This window comes from Bubalus kerabau, chromosome 9, assembly GCF_029407905.1.
Source record: "Bubalus kerabau isolate K-KA32 ecotype Philippines breed swamp buffalo chromosome 9, PCC_UOA_SB_1v2, whole genome shotgun sequence".
Classification (NCBI taxonomy): domain Eukaryota; kingdom Metazoa; phylum Chordata; class Mammalia; order Artiodactyla; family Bovidae; genus Bubalus; species Bubalus kerabau.
In genome coordinates, this window is record NC_073632.1 from 25,669,219 (window position 1) to 25,686,933 (window position 17,715).

A 17,715-nucleotide genomic window follows, 5' to 3' on the forward strand; every position below is an offset into this window, starting at 1 on the left:
CGAACTCATGCCTCTTGCATCTCCTGCAAATCTTAAAATCACTTATAAGATTTATTCTGGTTTAAGCATATGAGAGTTCCTACACAGAAATAAGCATTCAAACTAATCAGCTCACATGTTTCCTCCAATAATGAGAAACATCTTTGAAAATATTTGGACTGAAAATTTCCTGAGTCAGCATGAGAAACTGAAAAACCAAGCCAGTTATTCTGGTTGGTAAAATAGAATTTATACATTTGAAGTATTGAGAAAAGAAAAGCATGAAAGACCTAAAATCACTGGATCATATATGTTCACCTTTTTATGCTTTAGATGCATGAATTTAGTGTTTTAAGGGAGAATATGCAGGAAGCTTGAGATGTACTGAAGAATCATATCTATCGATTCTAATTGGTGATTACCTACAGAGAAGTCACATAAAAGGGATGGCAGGGAATAGGGCCTGTGGGGGTGGATATGAAAACAGCTGAAGTGACATTAAAAAGTGCATTAATTTGGAAGGTGTATCTTTACTTTTTTTGCAAATAGCATATTTTATGTTAAAGATATTTCAGACACATTGCATGCATTATTTCAGTGTACAAAACCTTCCAAACAAATGATTCTCATTTTGTAGATAAAGGAAATGCTTAAGGAAATTTATTTGCTTAAGTTTACACAGCAAGTAAATTTAATAATCAGTTTTAAAGCTTATAGCTTTGAAAGTGAAAGTGAAAGTCAATCAGTCATGTCCGACTCTTTTCAACCCCATGGACTGTCCATGGAATTCTCCAGGCCAGAATACTGGAGTGGGTAGCCTTTCCCTTCTCCAGGGGATCTTCTCAACCCAGGGCTCAAACCCAGGTCTCCTGCACTGCAGGCAGATTCTTTACCAGCTGAGCCACAAGGGGGGCCCAAGAATACTAGAGTGGGTAGCCTATCCCTTCTCCAGGGGGTGTTCCTGATCCAGGAATCAAACCAGGGTCTCCTGCATTGCAAGCATATTCTTTACCAACTGAGCTATGAGGAGACCCTATAGTGTTTTTATTTCTTCTGCGGTATAATAGTCCATGCTACAAATATACTTTATCTGTAGTCTAGATGATGAAATGGAATGCAAAATAGGAAGTCAGGAAACATCTGGAGTAACAGGCAAATTTGGCCTTGGAATATGGAATGAAGCAGGGCAAAGGCTAATATAGTTCTGCCAAGAGAACACACTGGTCAGAGCAAATACCCTCTTCCAACAACACAGGAGAAGACTCTACACATGGACATCACCAGAAGGTCAACACCAAATCAGATTGATTTTATCCTTTACAGCCAAAGATGGAGAAGCTCTATACAGTCAGCAAAAATAAGACCAGGAGCAGACTGTGGCTCAGATCATGAACTCCTTATTGCCAAATTCGGACTTAAATTTAAGATAGTGGGGAAAACCACTAGACCATTCAGGTATGACCTGAATAAAATTCTTTATGACTATACAGTGGAAATGAGAAATAGATTTAAGGGACTAGATCGGATAGACAGAGTGCCTGATGAACTATGGATGGAGGTTCATGACATTGTAGAGGAAAGAGGAATCAAGACCATCCCCAAGAAAAAGAAATGCAAAAAGGCAAAATGGCTGTCTGAGGAGACCTTACAAATAGCTGTCAAAAGAAGAGAAGCAAAAAGCAAAGGAGAAAAGGAAAGATATAAGCATCTGAAGGCAGAGTTTCAAAGAATAGCAAGGAGAGATAAGAAAGCCTTCCTCAGTGATCAATGCAAAGAAAGAGAAGAAAACAATAGAATGGGAAAGACTAGAGATCTCTTCAAGAAAATTAGAGAAACCAAGAGAACATTTCATGCAAAGATGGGCTCAATAGAGGACAGAAATGGTATGGACCTAACAGAAGCAGAAGATATTAAGAAGAGGTGGCAAGAATACACAGAAGAACTGTAAAAAAAAAAGATCTTTACAACTCAGATAATCACGATGGTGTGATCACTCACACTCACCTAGAGCCAGACATCCTGGAATGTGAAGTCAAGTGGGCCTTAGAAAGCATCACTATGAATAAAGCTAGTGGAGGTGATGGAATTCCAGTTGAGTTCTTTCAAATGCTAAAAGATGAGGCTGTGAAAGTGCTGCACTCAATATGCCAGCAAATTTGGAAAACTCAGCAGTGGACCACAGGACTGGAAAATGTCAGTTTTCATTCCAATCCCAAAGAAAGGCAATGTCCAAGAATGCTCAAACTACTGCACAATTGCACTCATCTCACACGTTAGTAAAGTAATGCTCAAAATTCTCCAAACCAGGCTTCAGCAATATGTGAACTGTGAACTTCCTGATGTTCAAGCTGGATTTAGAAAAGGTAGAGGAACCAGAGATCAAAGTGCCAACATCCGCTGGATCATCAAAAAAACAAGAGAGTTCCAGAAAACCATTTATTTCTGCTTTATTGACTATGCCAAAGCCTTTGACTGTGTAGATCACAATAAACTATGGAAGATTCTGAAAGAGATGGGAATACCAGACCACCTGACCTGCCTCTTGAGAAACCTGTATTCAGGTCAGGAAGCAACAGTTAGAACTTGACATGAAACAGATGTTCCAAATAGGAAAAGGAGTATATTAAGGCTGTATATTGTCACCCTGCTTATTTAACTTATATGCAGAGTACATCATGAGAAATGCTGGGCTGGAGGAACCACAAGGTAGAATCAAGATTGCCAGGAGAAATATCAATAACCTCAGATATGCAGATGATACACCATTATGGCAGAAAGTGTAGAAGAACTAAAAAGCCTCTTGATGAACGTTAAATAGAAGAGTGAAAAAGTTGGCTTAAAGCTCAGCATTCAGTAAACTAAGATCATGGCATCTGGTCCCATGACTTCATGGCAAATAGATGGGGAAACAGTGTCAGACTTTATTTTGGGGGGCTCCAAAATCACTGCAGATGGTGATTGCAGCCATGAAATTAAAAGATGCTTGCTCCTTGGAAGGAAAATTATGACCAACCTAGACAGTATATTCAAAAGCAGAGACATTACTTTGCCAACAAAGTCCGTCTACTCAAGGCTATATTTTTTCCAGTGGTCATGTATGGATGTGAGAGTTGGACTATAAAGAAAGCTGAGCGGTGAAGAATTGATGCTTTTGAACTGTCGTGTTGGAGAAAACTCTTGAGAGTCCCCTGGACTGCAAGGAGATCCAACCAGTCCATCCTAAAGGAGATCAGTCCAGGGTTTTACTTTGGCCACCTCATGTGAAGAGCTGACTTTTTGGAAAAGACCCTGATGTTGGCAAAGATTAAAGGCAGGTGGAGAAGGGGATGACAGAGGATCAGATGGTTGGACAGCATCACCGACTCAATGGACATGAATTTGAGTGAACTCCGGGAGTTGGTGATGGACAGGGAGGCCTGGCATGCTGCGGTTCATGGGGTCGCAGAGAGTCAGACAGGACTGAGTGACTGAACTGAAATGAACTCAGTGAAAACCCACTGTGTAGTACAGGAAACTCTACTCAGTGCTCTGTGGAGACCTATATGGGAAGGAAATTCAAAACAGAATATATATATATGGCTGATTCCCTTTGCTGTACAGGAGAACCTGACACATCAGTGTAAAGCAGCTATGCCCCAACTTTAATTTTTAAAAAATTAAAAATAAATAAATATAGAACAAGTTTAGTTAGTGAGAAAAGAGTATTTTGTCCTGCTCACCTGGTGTTCAGTGAAATGATACATTCTAATGCACCTAGTATTAGAACATTTCACAGAGAAATACTGCCTCTTTGCATAAATAAAAGAAAAAGCTTCTACCTTCCTATCAATCTGGTCAGGTACTCTCAGTTAACTCAAGAGAAAAACTAAGGCCACAAGTATTTGATCTCACATTGTAACACTGAAACATCAGTGGAGATGATGAAATCTCTCTTTTCTCATCTGTCTTTGAACATAATTGTAATAAAAGTTGCTTTATTTCTGAAATCACTCAAAGGTTTCCATGCCAAGCCATCAGGGATCATACTAATTGACTTCTCATTTAAATCTACAATTATATGAGATAAAAAAACAGTCAATTTTTCAGAAATTAGAAGCAGGCTGACCCAGAACTTTTACTCTGTATAAAAGGAGGTAATGATTGCATACTTTACCTTCTTTCTATTTCACTATTTCTAAGTTTTATCAACTTAATGTCTTATTGTCTCCAAAACATAACCAAGTGGTATCAGATGACCTGTTGAGATTCTGAGAAGAAAAAAGTAGAACTTGTCTACCTACTTAACTTTCTCTCATCCCCTTTCTGTTTGTGAATGTTTTTACTATATATAAGAAATCATTAAATATATATGTGTAGATACACATCTATTGGGAAGTGGGGGTGAAGTTTCTTCTTGATATGAGTACACATTTAAGCCTTCCTCAGTGATAAGTACAAAGAAATAAGGAAAACAATAGAATGGGAAAGACTAGAGACCTCTTCAAGAAAATTAGAGATACCACGGGAACATTTCATGCAGAGATCGGATCGATAAAGGACAGAAATGGTATGGACCTAACAGAAGCAGAAGATATTAAGAAGAGGTGGCAAGAATACACAGAAGATGTACAAAAACATCTTCATGACCCAAATAATGACAATGGTGTGATCACTCACCTAGAGCCAGACATCCTGGAATGTGAAGTCAAGTGGGCATTAGGAAGCATCACTACGAACAAAGCTAGCGGAGATGATGGAATTCCAGTTGAGCTCTTTCAAATCCTAAAAGATGATGCTGTGAAAGTGCTGCATTCAATATGCCAGCAAATTTGGAAAACTCAGCAGTGGCCACAGGACTGGAAAAGGTCAGTTTTCATTCCAATCCCAAAGAAAGGCAATGCCAAAAAATGTTCAAACTACCATACAATTGCACTCATCTCACACGCTAGTAAAGTAATGCTCAAAATTCTCCAAGCCAGGCCTCAGCAATGTGTGAACCGTGAGCTTCCTGATGTTCAAGCTGGCTTTAGAAAAGGTAGAGGAACCAGAGATCAAATTGCCAACATCCGCTGAATCATCAAAAAAGCAAGAAAGTTCCAGAAAACCATCTATTTCTGCTTTATTGACTATACCAAAGCCTTTGACTGTGTGGATCACAACAAACTGAAAAATTCTGAAAGAGATGGGAATACCAGACCACCTGATCTGCCTTTGAGAAATCTGTATTCAGGTCAGGAAGCAACAGTTAGAACTGGACATGGAACAACAGACTGGTTCCAAATAGGAAAAGGAGTACATCAAGGCTGTGTATTGTCACCCTGCTTATTTAACTTACATGCAGGGTACATCATGAGAAACACTGGGCTGGATGAAGCACAAGCTGGAATCAAGATTGCTGGGAGAAATATCAGTAACCTCAGATATGCAGATGACACCACCCTTATGGCAGAAAGTGAAGAGGAACTCAAAAGCCTCTTGATGAAAGTGAAAGTGCAGAGTGAAAAAGTTGGTTTAAAGCTCAACATTCAGAAAACAAAAATCATGGCATCTGGTCCCATCACTTCATGGCAAATAGATGGGGAAACAGTGGAAACATTAGCTGACTTTATTTTGGGGGGCTCCAAAATCACTGCAGATGGTGACTGCAGCCATGAAATTAAAAGATGCTTGCTCCTTGGAAGGAAAACCTAGACAGCATATTAAAAAGCAGAGATGTTACTTTGTCAACAAAGGTCTGTCTCGTCAAGGCTATGGTTTTCCCAGTGGTCATGTATGGATGTGAGAGTTGGACTATAAGGAAAGCTGAGCGGTGTAGAATTGATGCTTTTGAACTGTGGTGTTGGAGAAGACTCTGGAGAGTCCCTTGGACTGCAAGGAGATCCAACCAATCCATCCTAAAGGAAATTGGTCCTGAATGTTCATTGGAAGGACTGATGTTGAAGCCGAAACTCCAGTACTTTGGCCACCTGATGCAAAGAGCTGACTCATTGGAAAAGACCCTGATACTGGGGAAGATTGAAGGCAGGAGGAGAAGGGGATGACAGAGGATGAGATGGTTGGATGGCATCACTGACTCAATGGAGACAAGTTTGGGTGGACTCTGGGAGTTGGTGATGGACGGGGAGGCCTGGCTGCTGTGGTTCACTGGGTTGGGAGGAGTAGGACACGACTGAGAGACTGAACTGAACTGTAACATTTGAGCACCTTTTCTTAGCACTTTTCTAGATGGTGGATTACACATTTGAGATCAATGATAACCACTAACTTTTGCTAGGCACATACACATACACAGATAAATGTACATGCAGCTTGGTATACATATGTGTATTCATTTGCTACCGTTGCCATATAAAATACCATAGACTGGGTGGCTTAAGCCACTGAACTTTATTTTCTAACAGTTCTGGAGGCCAGATGTCCAAGATCAAGGTGCTGGCAGGGCTCTTTTGGAGAGGTTTGTTGTAGGGCTCTTTCCTGAGTTTTATAGACAGCTACCTGCTGGCTGCCTCTTCACATGGCACATACACCCCTGGTATCTCTCCTTGTATTTCCTCTTATTATTAGGGTACCATGCAGATTGAATTAGGGCCTCCCTAACAGTCTCATTTAAATTTGATTACTCTGTAAAGACCCTGTCTTCAAACACAGTCACATTTTGGGATCTGGGGTCGGGGGTGGTGGTGGTGAGGGCTTGAATATATGAACTTCAAGGGGAGCAACTATAAAACTGTTTCTCATAACTTACATGAGTTAGATATTATGGCCATTTTACAGATGAAGAACTGAGGCTTTGTGAAGTTAAGAAAGAAACATTCATCACTAAGTCTTTTCAATTTTCAAAAGTAGATACTTTATTCTTATTGATGCCTATTTTATTTTTTTTTTTCTTTTTTTTTTTTTTTTTTTTTGATGCCTATTTTAATCTTCCCTTCTGTGACTACTATCTCTAACCACAGTAGACAGTCTGAAAGACTATTATTAAATCATACATATCATTAACTAAAGTACGTCACACCTTCAGAAAGGAAAGTGAGGTTAAAGTAATAGATTATTATAGTAAATTCAGTGAGAGAGCCTAATAATGTAGCCTTGTTATTTTGTGTGTGCAGAGGAGCAGTTTTTTAAAGACAAAATGTTTTCACATAAAATATACCCTGATGTTATTATGGGCCATTTTTAACCATGAGCTAAAATAGCCAGAGGCTAAGGTAGCATGGCAGAATTCCACAGATAAGTATGTTTTATTAACTTAAACTAATTAAACCTGTGTCTTGACATGTGCAGAAAATAAAAAAAAAACTAAAATAAAATAGCCTACTTAGCTTCAGAGTGAGATGGCCCCAATTAGAATCAAAGCTCTGTCTGCTATAAGCTATTTTGGGCAAATCTGTTAACATATCTAAAACTCAGTTTCTTAATTTTAGAATACAGGATAATATAAGTTACTTCATAGAATGGCTAAGATGATTAAATGAGGCTAATTTATGAAAGGACTTAATTCATTGTATGGCACTTAATGTGAAAATTTAATATGAGCTGACATTATCATTGCCATCACTCTCAACCCTGTTATCATTATCACCATGGCATCATCATCACTATCCCTTTCATCATCACTAATATTAATACAAGAAATATGTTATATCCATTCTATATTAAATTATATGAATATAATATAAGAAATATAATGTAAGACACAATGGCCTTCACCTAAAAATTAGACAATACTGTATATTGCAATGGACTTCCTGGTGGCTCAGAGGGTAAAGTGTCTGTCTACAATGCAGGAGACCTGGGTTCCATCCCTGGGTCAGGAAGATCTGCTGGAGAAGGAAATGGCAATCCACTCCAGTACTATTGCCTGGAAAATCCCATGGACAGAGGAGCCTGGTAGGCTACAGTCCATGGGGTTGCAGAGTTGGACACAACTGAGCGACTTCACTTTCCAAGGGTTGCATCTAAAAAGTGAATCTTTATATGAAAATAGAATTTAAATAATAAAGTTTATATCACCTATAAAAATGTAAAACTATGGAGAGATAGGAAAGACAAATACAGTTAACCCTTGAACAATGTGGGTTTGAACTGGCAAGTCCACTTATATTTTGATTATTTGCAGTAAATATGTACCACAGTACTACATAATCAGTGGTTACTTGAATGCTTATATGTGACATCATGGATACAGACGGCCAACTATAGTTATACATGGATTTCAACTTTATGGTGGGTCTGCCCTCCTGACCCCCATGTTATTTAAGGGTCAATTTTAAGTAATTACTAAAAGGAAGTAATATAGACAATTGCACTAGATATGTCTAACCAGCATTTTATTTTCTATTTGAACAATCTAGAGACCTCTCACCTTAGGGAATAAATATATTGTCAATAAAACTTATGGGAGTCATAACCTTACTCCACTTTAGTATGGAATTTAGGTGAGGAAATTCTCACACTGTGTGAAGCTCTATAAAAAGCAGGACTGGCTAGAGGAGAACTTCATAAAAATAAAGTCATCAATAACACGGATCTCTATGTCCTTATTTATTTAAACGTAACAACCTCTTTGGAGGCAACATAATGATGATGATATATTTCTGTGTGAATTGCCAAGAGGTGTCTTTTGGGCCTCATAACTCACAAAATATGAGTCATTTACTTCTCTGAGGGCTTTCCATTTGAGTTAAAATAAAATAATTGAAACATAAAAGAACATAACTAGAGAGTTCTCAAAATACCTCCTGAGGTCATCATAAAGATCATTCTCCAGGAAAATGTCCCTGAACATCCATGAACTCTTTTTCAAATGTTATCTTATTTCTAATGCTAGACACATTTGAAGAGCTGTATATAGCAATATAAATGCAATTCAAATGCATATAGGGGAACTATTTTATTTTAGAAGCAAATAACCAGCAAGACATATTTCTTAGTATTTATTACTAAGTTATTGTTATTACTTATTGATTGAATTTGAAATAATTCCAAGAATACTTTCCAAACACCAGCTAGGTCAACTGCCAATGAGTAATGTGCTTACAAAGAAAAAAGCACATTACTTCCTTCTCTCGGCTTAGAGTTTAGAATGAGAGATAGATATAAGCACAAATATACTGAACAGGGGTAGTTGCTTACAGAGAGTTGAATGTGCTGTAAATATATGTCAGGAAAAAAATTCAGGGCTGCCCATTGATAACTAAGCAGAGTATAGCTATTAGGAAATTTTTGGCAGAGAACATTCAAGGCAGAATGAACACTGCTGAATAGACAGAAAAGCATCAGAGTATGTACAAACAATAATGAGAATAATACAAAAAGAGCACTGTATCCCTGGGGGAAGACTCTAAGAAATACAGCTGGAACTAAGACTGGGTTTTAAGGTGGGATTAAATATTAATACCAAGGGTCTCGAATGTCAAGCTTTAGCAATTCATCAGAAGTAACTCTACAGAGAATCAAAATGATTAGGCATTCAAAAAGTCTTCAGTAAAGCTGTGAAAGTGGTTGAACTGGGGGTGTGATTTATAGGCAGGTTAAATAGACAATTAAATAACCTAGGCTAGTCCTCCTTAAACTTTCTTAAATGTGTCAGTTCAGTTTAGTTCAGTAGCTCACTCGTGCTTGATTCTTTGTGACCCATGGACTGCAGCACGCCAGGGCTCCCTGTCCATCACCAACTCCTGTAGTTTACCCAGACTCATGTCCATTGAGTCAGTGATGTCATCCAACCATCTCATCCTCTGTTGTCCCCTTCTCCTCCTGACTTCAATCTTTCCCAACATCAGGGTCTTTTACAATGAGTCAGCTCTTTGCATCAGGTGGCCAAAGTATTGGAGTTTCAGCTTCACCGTCAGTCCTTCCAATGAATATTAAGGACTGATTTCTTTTAGGTTGGACTGGTTGGATCTCCTTGCAGTCCAAGGGACTCTCAAGAGTCTTCTCCAACACCATAGTTCAAAGTCAATTCTTTACTTTCTCACACTGTGTAGCTATTAGGATATTTTTGGCAGAGAACATTCAAGGCAGAATGAACACTGCTGAATAGACAGAAAAGCACCAGAGTATGTACAAACAATAATGAGAATAATACAAAAAGAGCACTGTATCCCTGGGGGAAGACTCTAAGAAATACAGCTGGAACTAAGTTCAGCATTCTTTATAGTCCAACTCTCACATCCTTACATGACTACTGGAAAAACCATAGCCTTGACAGTTTTCTCTGGCAGAACCATAGACTAGACAGACCTTTGTTGGCAAAGTGACATCTCTGCTTTTTAATATGCTGTCTAGGTTGGTCACTGTTTTTCTTCCAAGGAGCAAGCATCTTTTAATTTCATAGCCTCAGTCACCATCTGCAGTGATTTAGGGGTCCAAGAAAATAAAGTCTGTCACTGATTCGTTTTCCCCCATCTATTTGCCATGATGTGATGGGACTGGATGCCATGATCTTCATTTTTTGAATGCTGAGTTTTAAGCCAGCTTTTTCACTCTCCTCCTTTATCTTCATCAAAAGGCTCTTTAGTTCCTCTTTGTTTTCTGCCATTAGGGTCGTGTTATCTGCATATATGAGGTTAATGATATTTCTCTGGGCAATCTTGACTCCAGCTTGTGCTTCATCCAGCCCAGCATTTTGCATGATGTACTCTCCATATAAGTTAAATAAACAGGGTGACAATATATAGCCTTAACATACTCCTTTCCCAATTTTTGAATCAGTCTGTTGTTCCATGTCCAGTTCTAACTGTTGCTTCTTGTTAGGGGGAGAGCAAACTTAGTTACAGACGTCAGAGTTAGGAGCAGTTAAAGGAAAAAAGGCAATGGCAGTGCACTCCAGTATTCTTGTCTGGAGAATCCCATGGACAGAGGAGCCTGGTGGGCTCGGACACGATGGAAGCAACTTAGCAGTAGCATTAGCAAAGGAAAAAAACTAGGAATGTTCAGGCCTGCTCACTGTTCTATTTTCTTTTTCTCAAGAAAGGGAAATAGAAAAAACTCATTCCTCTTTTTTTTTCCTTTTCATTGCAACAATTATTCTTTTCTTCTTTTTAAGGTGAGAGTTACTTTCTCTTGTGGACTTTTTAAATCCTAAGTGGAAGCACAGCTTCCTACTGAACTTTTTTTGAGGAGTTTCCAAATATGAGTACTTGCTATATTGAGATAGTTGAATGCAAATGAAGAAAAAAAATAGTACTTTTTCTGCAGAAGTCCAATTAATGTATTTTCAGTTCAGTTCAGTTGCTCACTCATGTCTGACTCTTTGCGACCCCATGATCGCAGCATGCCAGGCCTCCTTGTCCATCACCAACTCCTGGAGTTCACTTAAACTCATGTCCATCAACTCAGTGATGCCATCCAGCCATCTCATCCTCTGTCGTCCCCTTCTCTTCTTGCCCCCAATTCCTCCCAGCATCAGAGTCTTTTCCAATGAGTCAACTCGTTGCATGAGGTGGCCAAAGTACTGGAGTTTCAGCTTTAGCATCATTCCTTCCAAAGAAATTCCAGGGCTGATCTCCTTCAGAATGGACTGGCTGGATCTCCTTGCAGTCCAAGGGACTCTCAAGAGTCCTCTCCAACACCACAGTTCAAAAGCATCAATTCTTTGGCACTCAGCTTTCTTCACAGTCCAACTCTCACATCCATACATGATCACTGGAAAAACCATAGCCTTGACTAAATGGACTTTTGTTGGCAAAGTAATGTCTCTGCTTTTGAATATGCTATCTAGGTTGGTCATAACTTTCCTTCCAAGGAGTAAGCGTCTTTTAATTTCATGGCTGCAATCACCATCTGCAGTGATCTTGGAGCCCAGAAAAATAAAGTCTGACACTGTTTCCACTGTTTCCCTGACTATTTCCCATGAAGTGATGGGACCAGATGCCATGATCTTCATTTTCTGAATGTTGAGCTTTAAGCCAACTTTTTCACTCTCCTCTTTCATCTTCATCAAGAGGCTTTTCAGTTCCTCTTCACTTTCTACCATAAGGGTGGTGTCATCTTCATATATGAGGTTATTGATATTTCTCCTGGCAATCTTGATTCCAGCTTGTGCTTCTTCCAGCCGAGCATTTCTCATGATGTAGTCTGCATATAAGTTAAATAAGCAGGGTGACAATATACAGCCTTGGCGTACTCCTTTTCCTATTTGGAAACAGTCTGTTGTTCCATGTCCAGTTCTAACTGTTGCTTCCTGACCTGCATACAGGTTTTTCAAGAGGCAGGTCAGGTGGTCTGATATTCCCATCTCTTTGAGAATTTTCCACAGTTTATTGTGATCCACCCAGTCAAAGGCTTTGGCATAGTCAATAAAGCAGAAATAGATGTTTTTCTGGAACTCTTTGCTTTTTCCATGATCTAGCAGATGTTACATAGGTTATTTCCTTTCACTTGAAATGTATGTTTCTATATGTTGTATCACTAACGATTTACATGAAAAGAAGTTTTAAAAGTTGAGAACACACAAATAAGTTTTAAAACTAATTTTATTTCATCAAGAATATTTTATTTCATAGTTATGCTTCTGATACAAACTCATCATATTAGAAATTGAATTTGCATTATGAAAGAATATTAGAGAATCAAGATTTAAAGTTTTTTAATGTAAAAATAATTTACCTAACACCCAGAGTGTTCTCAATGCTCCCTCCAATCTGCCAGATAGCCAGAAGGAAAATATAGCTTCATAGTTCCAAAGTGACAAATATAAAATAGAATAATAAATTTCATTATTATACAATGAGATGTATTTACCTAGAGCATGCTTTAGAAAAAGAACACTGTTAACATAATAGAATTTGACAGGCTGAATGTCAGATCTATAAGCCTACTATACCCATTCACTAAAGAGAGAAACAATAAAATAGTTTTTAATTTTTTTAATTGAAGGATAATTGCTTTACAGAATTTTGCTGTTTTCTGTCAAGCCTCCACAGGAATCAGCCATAGGTATACATATATCCCCTCTGTTTTGAACCTCCCTCTCATCTAGGTTGATACAGAGCCCCAGTTTGAGTTTCCTAAGCCATACAGCAAATTCCCGTTGGCTATCTATTTTACATATGGTAATGTAAGTTTCCATGTTACTCTTTCCAAACATCACCCTCTCCTCCTCTCTCCCCATGTCCATAAGTCTATTCTCTATGTCTGTTTCTTCATTGCTGCCCTGTAAATAAATTCTTCAGTATCATTTTTCTAGATTCCATATATATGCATTAGAATGTGATATTTATCTTTCTCTTTCTGATTTACTTCACTCTGTATAATAGGTTCTAGGTTCATCCACCTCATCAGAACTGACTCAAAGGCATTCCTTTTTATGACTGAGTAATGTTCCATTATATGTACCATAAATTCTTTATCCATTCATCTGTCAGTGGACATCTAGGTTGCTTCCATGTTCTAGCTATTGTAAATAGTGCTGCAATGAACAATGGGATACATGTGTCTCTTTTAAATTTTAATTTCCTCAGGGTATATGTCTAGGAATGGGATTGCTGGGTCATATGGTGGTTCCATTCCCAGTTTTTTAAGGAATCGCCATACCATCCTCCACAGTGGCTGTATCAATCCACATTCCCACAGACAAACAGTGCAAGAGCATTCCTTTTTCTTCACACCCTCTCCAGAATTTATTGTTTGTAGACTTTTTGATGATGGCCATTCTGACCAGTGTGAGGTAATATCTCATTTTAGTTTTGATTTGCATTTCTCTAATAATGAGCGATGTTGAGCATCTTATCATGTGTTTGTTAGCCATCTGCATGTCTTTGGGGAAATGTCTGTTTAGGCCTTTTCCCACCTTCTGGTTGGGCTGTTTTTGTTGTTGTTGTTTTTTTTTTTCTGGTATTGAGTTGTATGAGATGCTTGTATATATTGGAAATTAATCCTTTGTCAGTTGTTTCATTTGCTTTTATTTTCTCCAATTCTGAGGGTTATCTTTTCACCTTGCTTATAGTTCCCTTTGCTGTGAAAAAGCTTTTTAAGTTTCATCAGGTCCCACTTGTTTACTTTTGTTTTTATTTTCCTTACTCTAGGAGGTGGGTCGTAGAGGATCTTGCTTTGATTTATATCATCAAGTGTTCTGTCTATGTTTTCCTCTAAGAGTTTTATAGTTTCTGAGCATTTAATCCATTTACATTTAAAGTAATATATGATATATATGTTCCTATTGCCATTTTCTTAATTATTTGGGGTTGATTTTGTAGATTTTTTTCTTCTCTTGTGTTTCTTGACTATAACATTTGTTGTAAAGCTGGTTTGGTGGTACTGAATTCTCTTAACTTTTGCTTGTCTGAGAAGATTTTTATTTCTCCATCAGTTTTGAATGAGATCCTTGCTGGGTACAGTAATCTTAGTTGTAGATTTTTCCCTTTCAGTACTTTAAATATATCCTGCCATTCCCTTCTGGCTTGCAGAGTTTCTACTGAAAGATCAGCCATTAAGCATATGGGGTTTCCCTTTATGTTACTTGTTGCTTCTCCCTTGCTGCTTTTAATATTCTTTGTGTTTAGTCTTTGTTAGTTTGATCAGTATGTGTCTTAACGTGTTTCTCCTTGGGTTTATCCTGTGTGGGACTCTTTATGCCTCTTTGACTTGATTGACTATTTCCTTTTCCATGTTGGGGAAATTTTCAACTATAATCTCTTCAAAAATTTTCTCATACCTTTTCTTTTTCTCTTCTTCTTCTGGGACCCCTATAATCCAAAGGTTGGCATGTTTGATCTTGTGCCAGAGGTCTCTGAGACTATCCTCAGGTCTTTTCATTCTTTTTACTTTATTTTGCTCTTCAGAAGTTATTTCCACCATTTAATCTTCCAGCTCACTGATTCATTCTTGTGCTTCAGATTTTCTGCTATTTAATTCTTCAAGAGTATTTTGAATTTCAGTACTTGTGTTTCTTGTCTCTGTATGTTTATTATTTAACTCTTCTAGGTCTTTGTTAATTGATTATTGCATTTTCTCCATTTTGTTTTCAAGGTTTTTGATCATCTTTACTATCATTATTCTGAACTCTTTTTCAGGTAGTTTGCCTATTTCCTCTTCATTTATTTGGACTTCTGTGTTTATGGTTTGTTCCTTCATTTGGTTAGTATTCCTCTGCCTTTTCTTTTTCTTTTTTAAAAATTTATTGTGTTTTAGGTCTCCTTTTCCCAGGCTTCAAGGTTTAATTTTTTCTTCTGTTTGCTTTCTGCCCTCCTAAAGTTGGTCCAGTGGTTTGTGTAAGCTTCCTGTAGGGTGAGATTTGTATTGATTTTTTGCTTCTTTTTTTCCTCTGGTGGGCAAGGCTGAGTGAGGTCATAATCCTGTCTGCTGATAATTGGGTTTGTATTTTTGTTTTGTTTGTTGTTTTGATGAAGGGTTCTGCACAGCATGCTACTGGTGTTTGGGTGATGTCTTGAATTTAAGTGGTTTCCTTTGTGTCAGTTCTCACTATTTGTTACTCCATAGGGTTAGCTCTCTGGTAGTCTAGGTTTTTGCAGGGCTTGATCTCTGGTCAGGAATGAAGATTCCACAAGTGGTTTGTTATGGTATTAAGTGAGATTAAAACAAATATCCAAAAATGAGTAACCAAAGATGAACTCCAGACAAACGGCAGTTACAAAATCAGGCAAATAGTAATTAAAATAATGAAATATACACATATACATATATACCATGGGCAAAGTCAAAACAGTCCCCCAAAAATAAAGCATGGTAGATTGACCCAGAGAACAAAAGAAATTAAAAATTACATTTATCAGTTAAGAACAAAACTAACTAAAGCACAAACTGAAAACAAAACTAAAGCAAGGTGTCCAGTGGTGAATAAAACAATGAAACAAAACTAACAATATGTTGAGAGGAAAGAGAAGAAAGACTAGATATGCAAAGTTAAATAGAGATAGATGAAGAAGATTTATATACATTGAAGATTAACAGAAAGGGGAAAAGAACAGTAGGAAAGGCAAACAAAGTAATAAATATAAAAAAATAATAGTTTTTTAAATTAAAATTATAAAAAAGAGAAAAAAATAATGGAAGAAGAAAGAAAAAAGGGGGAAAAAAAGAAAACTCCACAAAACTGCAAAAGCCCAATGTAGAGGCAGAATTTTACAACAACAATAAAAAGTGTGACTGAATATACACGTATACATATATGCCCATAAGCAAAATCAAAAGTCCAAAAAAAATAAAGCACAATAGATTGACCTGGCAAACAATGGAAACCAAAAATTATATCTACCAGAACAAAACTAACTAAAGCACAAACTGGAAAACAAAACTAAAGCAAGGTGCCAATTGGGGAATAAAGCAATGAATATAAAACTAACAAATATATTGAGAGGAAAGGAAAGAAAGAAAGAAAAGAAAGAAAGAATAGCTATGCAAAGTTAAACAGAGGTACATAAAGAAGATTTATACACATTAAAGATTAACTGCAAGGGGAAAAGAACACTAGGAAAGGCAAACAAAGGGGAAAATGTAGAAACATAATAATAGATTTAAAAATTAAATTTAAAAAAAGAGAGAGAGAGAAAAAAAAAAAGGAAAACTCCACAGAAGTCCAAAAGCCCAGTGTAGAAGCAGAGGTTTATAACAACAATAAAAAATGTTACTGAGAAGGAAAAAATGCTCAAAAGCTTAATTAGATTTCATAATGCCAATAAAATTGATAACTACAACAGAGGTGGGGGAGGGAAGAGAAATAAAAAAGAGAAAAAACAAATCCAAAAGAATCTACAGAACACGTCAAAACATAAGAATAATGAATGTTTTTCTCGAGTTACTGCTGTCACAGTCCACCTCACCTCCCTAGGATGCCCTCCAGCACGGTGCTGATCTCTGGACCTCCTCTGGGGGCACTCAGATTCTAATCTGGCCCTACTCCCATGTGTTCTTGCCTCCAATGTCCACAGCTATCACAGCTAGTGCATTTTCTTTTGTGGGAGTGCTCAATGGCCTTTTATATATTCCATAGACACAGAGTCTGCCTGGATGATCGTATGGATTTAATATGCAGTTTGTAAAGCTAGTGGGAAGGCTTTGGGTCTTCTTCCTTAGCCACACTGCCTCTGGGTTTCAATGGTGGTTTTATTTCCACCTCTGCATGTGGATTGTCCACTGGGGTTTGCTCCTGAGGCTGCCCTGGAGAACTTGGGTTTGCCCCTGTGAAGCCCAGGTGTGGAGGTGGTACAGCTGCTTGGGTTGCAGGGGTTCTGGCAGCACCAGAAACTCGGAACATGGTGGCTATGGCAGCAGGAAATACAGCACTCTAGAAGGGCATGGCAACCAGTATTAACCCATACGCTCCAGTATTCTTACCTGGAGAGCCCCCCTCCCTGACAGAGAAGCCTGGCAGGCCACAGTCTACAGGGTTGCAGAGTCCTGGACATGACCAAAGCGACCCTGCATGCATAGAAGCAAGACTTTTTTTTTGGCCTGTGGCAGCTCTGCCCCAGTGAGAGTTGCACGTGAAGGTGGCACAGCTACTTGACTGGCAGGGACCCTAGTGGCACCAAGTGTGCAGGGACATGGACTGCCTCCACCACAGGATTAATGGCCCTAACAGAGTCCTTTTTCAAGCCTCTTATAGCTGGTGGTCATAAGGCCTCTTTGGCCAGTCTTTTTCAATAGCTCTGCCCACTCAGGCACTTAGAGGGCTCCCTTGCCTCTGGTCCTTCTCTGTTGTTTGGCTTGTCAGGCACATAGAGGGACCACCCCCCCTCCCCCGCCACCCCCGGCTGGGGTCCTACTCTGTAGATTGGCACATCAGGCACTTAA